The sequence below is a fragment of the Neopelma chrysocephalum genome, unplaced genomic scaffold (assembly GCF_003984885.1).
Source record: "Neopelma chrysocephalum unplaced genomic scaffold, ASM398488v2 Primary Assembly neopelma1_96279, whole genome shotgun sequence".
Taxonomy (NCBI): domain Eukaryota; kingdom Metazoa; phylum Chordata; class Aves; order Passeriformes; family Pipridae; genus Neopelma; species Neopelma chrysocephalum.
In genome coordinates this window covers 293799-299971 of record NW_020924928.1, presented here as the reverse complement: position 1 = coordinate 299971, position 6173 = coordinate 293799, and positions in this window count along the sequence as shown.

The window sequence follows — 6173 nt, the reverse complement described above, 5'->3', positions numbered from 1 at the left end:
CTACACCCCAACACAGAAGGAGATCCTAGCAGCCTATGAAGGAGTTTAAGCCACCTCAGAAGTGATCGGCATGGAAGCACAGCTTATCCTGGCACCCTGACTACCAGTGTTGGGGTGGATGTTCAAAGGAAAAATTCCCTCCACCCATCATGCCACTGACACTACATGGAGTAAGTGGATTGCCTTGATCACACAGCGCGCCCATACTGGAAACCCTAATCACCCTGGGATCTTGGAAATAATAGAGGGTCTCCTTTCTAAATGACTTAGGAAATCAGACATTTTAGCTTAGATAAAAATTGTATCTTAACTAAGGGATTTGCTTTCTTGGCATAGTAGTTGTCTTTTTTTTTAGGACTACAATTAGTTTCAGGATGTAGAATGTGGATGAAACATAGAGAGTGTACCGCATGCCCACCTGCAAGAAATTAGCTTACAGGCCTCAGAAAACTTGATCAGTAAGAGATTGTTCTGTTAAGAAGTAAATTCAATTGAAGATTGTTTAAGCTAATGGGAAATTCTACTTATCTTTAACCAATGATGAATATATGTGTCTTAGTTGGTCCTAGAACAATTAATTTAGGGGTTAGACGTCAACTGGATCAATCACAGATGCTAGGAGGCCTGCCAAGCGAGAAGAAGACTCTGCAAAAACAACTGCCCCCCCCAAAGAAATGGACGCAAGATGGCAATCTTGGTCCATGAATGAACTCCAAGATGATATTTGACCCCAAAATCATGACATAATCAGGGGTTGGGTGTGAAGGGGGGGTCTTTCAAGTATCACTGTATTTATATTCCAAAATTTGTGCTGATTCTTTGATTCATGTATGGCGATTCTATCCCCATGAATCCCCAGCTGGCATATTAAAGGAATGTCCAATCCAATGATTTTTTGTCGTTTGGGTTTGTATTCATGCTTAATTAGACACTGCTACTTTTGGTCTATGTTTGGTCCAGCCACCTGTGAGAGTCTGTTCTTTTCCTGCCAAGTTATGAGAAAACAAGCACTGATAACGAGAACTTCGTCCTTGAAGGAAGCATCTTGTATAAACTAAAATTAATTGGGGCCTCACTATTGGCTGATGGCCCTCCAAGGGCATTTGAAGGAGAAAGTGAAGAGGAGGATGATGAAGTAAGCCCCCAGACTCAGTTAGGAAAGACCCTCTGAGGTGTAGCACACAGGCGCGGGGAAATTCCAATGTACACATGCGCGCGCAGGAGTACCACTTACATAACGTGGGGAGGGACCGAGGGCCTCTGGTTGGGTGGTGCTGGCCACACCTGCCCAGGTAGATGTCACAAGTTAATTGTATAAAAAGCAGATAGCTCTTGCTGAGAGGGGACTCAAGCTTCACATGAAGGACAACGTTGCCTTTTGCCCTCCCCTCTCTCTCGGGTTCTCGTTTTGTTGGCTACTTCTTTGCAATAAATATTGCTTTTGTTGAGCTTTCAACAGTGTACTGGTTTCAGTTTCGGCATTCTCCCGGCTACAGGGTTTAATTCTTTTGTTTCACAACCAACTGCCAGAAGATGAAAAGCGTTATGTTCTTTTCACTAATGGTTTCTGTCGCATTGTGGGGACAAACCGGAAATGGAAAGCAGTCATATGGAGCCGCACATGACGAGTTGCAGAAGCCACAGATGGACAAGGTGGATCAAGTCAAGTCGCAGAGCTCAGAGCCATCCAACTGGCTTTGGATATTGCCAAATGAGAGAAGTGGCCAAGACTTACCTCTAAACTCACTCATGGATGGTGGCCAACGCTCTATGGGGATGGTTAGACAAGGAGGTCAATTGGCAAAGTAAAGGGAAACCCATCTGGGCTTTCAAAATGTTGCAAGACATCACTGCCAGGGTAGAGAAGCTGATCATGAGAGTCTGCCATGTAGACACACGTGTCCCCAGTCCAAGGAAATGAAGAACGCTGCAACAATGAACAGGCAGGCCGAGCTGCCCAAGTCAAGGTGTTGCAGGTAGACCCAAGTATAGATATGGAGAGGCCTGGCAGATTGATTACATCACACTGCCTCAAACTTGCCAAGGTAAGCACTATGTGCTCACCATGTTGGAAGCAACCACTGGATGGCTGGAAATGTACTCTGTGCCTCACATCACTGCCTGGAACACCATCCTGGGCCTTGAAAAGCCAGTCCTATGTCGACATGGCACCCCAGAACAAATTGAGTCAGACAATGGGACTGATTTTAAGAATAGCCTAGTTGCCACCTGGGCTAAAGAGCATAGTATTGAGTGGATATATCATATCCCCTATCATGCACCAGCCACTGGGGAGGTTGAAGGGTGTAATGGACTGTTGAAAACCACTTTGAAGGCATTGGGCAGGGGGACTTTCAAGCATTGGGATCAGCATTTAGCAAAGGCTACTTGGTTAGTCAACACTAGAGGCTCTGTCAACTGAGCCGGCCCTGCCCAATCAGAGCCCCTTCACACCATAGATGGGAGATAAAGTCTCCATAGTGCACTTGAGACGCATGTTAGGGAAATCAGTTTAGATTAATCCCACCTCAAGCAAAGGCAAATCCATATGTGGGACTGTTTTTGCTCAAGGACCAGGTTGCACTTGGTGGGTAATGCAGAAAGATGGGAAACACTGCGTACCTCAAGGGGACCTAATTTTTGGGTAAACTGTAACACTGTACCTGTATGTATATATTTGTAAATGTGTATCTTGTTGGAAAATGTATATATATGTATGTGTATAGTTGGAAGATTTAAATCCAATATAATGTGATGGTATAAAAATATTCAGGGTGGATAATGTTGTAGTTTTAGTTAAATGGGAAAGATTTTTGGTGAATTCTTTTTATACTATCTTGTGGTTCAGAGAGTGGGGGACTGCTCCCCCTGCCCCATCCAAGATGAGCTAGGGAGGGACTGTCCCCAGCATCTCATGACCTGCTGGAAAGGCCCCTGAAGTGAAGTATCATGAGAACTCAGGAGACAGGGAATAAAATCCCCAGTGCTTCTGGAAACTCTCTCTTGTTCCTGGGTGTAGGTGCCGAGGGAAGGGACCACTGCAGCCCTTGTGCCAGGTACTTCAAGGAGCTCTGCCAGGCCCGCATGACACTGACCACTTTCGGAGCGGTTTTCAGTGGCTTTCGCTGCCAGCCACCGCTGCGTGGATCGAGACTGCCGCCCCTAGCTGAGTCATTTTGGAACAAGTGGTGAAGAGAGGGCAAGGGTAGAGATGACAAGGGAAGGGAGTTTCCACTTTTCCCCAGCTGCAAAAAGCCATTTAAGTCTAGACTTAGTACCATCATTAGCAAAACTTATTTCATGAATTAATCAACCCCCAGAGCTATTAAACACTTACCTAGACTTGTAGGTTTTATGAGTACATCAAGTACATCGTAAAAAGGTAAGCTTTTCAGTTGAACATCAGGATGAACAGGTGGAATTGGAGGGGATGGCTGCTGCATCTCTCCGTGGGGTTTAGTGTCTTGGAGGAACACAGAACTGACAGGCGAGGAAGGAGACGGAGGTATGGCTGAAGAACAAGGGAGTGGGTGAATGCCAGGAACAGCCAGGTCAGGCTCAGCAGGAGAGGAACTACTGACAAAATTGAAAACCACAGGTTTTATAGCTGATAAATCTGAAAGTCCTTCAATCGTCCTTGGGTACCGACGTCTATAGAGTTCTTGGATTTTTATCTGAACTGCTGGGCTGCAGTCACTCTTCACTAAGTGCAGTGCCCTCATCAGGAGGTCATGTTTCTGCCCACTTTTATTACGTCCAGCAAACCCCAACAACACTTGTAGTTCAGAAACACGAAAACTGGATACCATATTCTAAAAATAAAAGAGAGAGAAGCACAGGTAAAGAACAGTACCCCAAATAAGCCTTTTTGAGGAGCATGGTGAAGCATCCAAACTTCCATCATTTTAGTTTCACACTTGTTATCTTAGGTACTACCTGACACAACAGTATAGTTAAAAATGAAGAAACAAAGTGTCCAGGATGAAGATTGAGTTTGGTTGCATTCATAATTTCAAAGACTTGTTTCCACACTCTAACAAATAGCAACAAGTAAACTTTAATGCAATCCATGCATTAAATAGGTTAAATGGGTCTCTTAAATTCACAGGCAGAAACACAAGCTCTAACACAAAGTATCTGTTTTACTTCATGAAACAAGCAAACAAATAAAACAAAATAAAATATTAGATGAATCAGTATCATTACCTGTCTTCCAACACGTTTTAAGACCTTCATTATTTTATTTCTTAAGTTCTACATAGTTTATTTTGAAACTTCCTTTATTTTGGATAACATGTTAAAGGCGTGCATGAACAGAGACAGGCACATCAGGTTTCACTCCTGAAAGGATGGCATAGCAAGGTGAACAGTTTTTAAAAAGCTTCATTATATCATATTAACCAACTGTTTAACCAACATAATTGATCCTTCAAACTTTCCAGAAAACTTCCTGTCCTTTTCATATAACATTCTGGTATGGTGGGTCAAAAAGATTTCTTCAAAGAAAATAATACTATTTAGTTGATTATCACAGTGAGTTGTGGGAAACTTCGAGGATTGAACTATGAAGTTCATAAACAGAAAGACTCTCATTAAAAAAAAAGTCCACTATGCAAGAGAAAACAATCTTCTCTACCCATTACTACAAATGAGTAACTTAGCATAGGCGTGTCATTTTACATTTTTGTGAGCAAGCTCTCTTTTCAGAAGTATAAAATTGTCCAGAATTCTTCTAAGCAGCTTCCTCCCCATTTCTGTGGGACTCTTCTACTGTAACAAGGAGGTTAAGTTTTAAAGATGAAAGAACACGACTTCAATCTGTACTGCTGCACCATAACAACTCCAGACTCAAGGACTGGCAGATGAAGGCCCTAACAGAAGGTATAAAGTAGTAGACACCTGGGATCATAAAAGTTTTTTTTTTTTAAATGCACTTTTGGACTGTCTCTTTTAAATAGTAATCCTATATACAACATTTAAAACTTTGGGTACTGATTTCAGAAGGGATACAACTCAAAACACAATGTTTTGACTTGACCTTCCCTAATCCTTACTATACAGAATTTACACATATGTTCTAACATCAGATCTAATCTCAGCTGAAGTTTTAACACAACTATGCTACAACCATACAGTCAGCCACCAAAAAAGTCTAAACTCCCCCTGTCCCCCTGGCTACTTGGTCCCTATTCTCACCTTGAGAAAATTGTTTTTACAGGTCAAGGAATTGAATCAGATGAAAACTGAACTTAAAATCATGGAATCATTTACGTTAGAAAATACCTCTAAGATCATTGAGTCCAACTGTTAACCCAGCACTGCCAAGGCCACCACCAAACCATGTCGACAAGTGCCACATCTGCATGTCTTTTTAATCCCTCCAGGGATGATGACTCCATCACTGCCCTGGGCAGCCCATTCCAGTGCTTGACAACCCTTTCAGTGAAGAAATTTTTCCTAATATCCAATCTAAACCTCCCCTAGTGCAACTTGAAGCCATTTCCCCTTACCCTATCGCTAGTTGCCTGGGAGAAGAGGCTGACCCCCACCTCACCACAACCTCCTTTTAGGTAGCTGTAGAGAGCCATAATGTCTCCCCTGAGCCTCCTTTTCTCCAGGCTAAACATTGCCATCTCCCTCATCCACTCCTCATCAGACTTGTGCTCTACACAGTTCACCAGTTCTGTTACCCTTCTCTGGACATGCTCCAGCACCTCAAGGTCTTGTAGTGAGGGGCCCAAAAGTGAACACAGGATTTGAGGTGTGGCCTCACCAGTCCCCAGTACAGGGGGACAATCCCTTCCGTAGTCCTGCTGGCCACACTATTTCTGATACAGGCCAGGATGCCATTGGCCTTTGTGGCCACCTGGGCACACTGCTGGCTCATGTTCAGCTAGTTGTCGACCAGCAGCCCCAGGTCCTTTTCTGCTGGGCTGCTTTCCAGCCACTCTTCCCCAAGCCTGCAGTGCTGCATGGGGTTGTTGTGACCCAAGTGCTGGACCCAGCACTTGGCCTTATTGAACCTCATAGAGTTGGCCTCAGCCCATTGATCCAGCCTGTCCAGATCTGTCTTGTGCCATTACAAGACAGCAAGAACAAGCAGTCAGGACCTGCCTTTTCAAGGGCTATTGGCGGAGAGGTATAGACAAGGTGCATTGAATCAATATGATTAG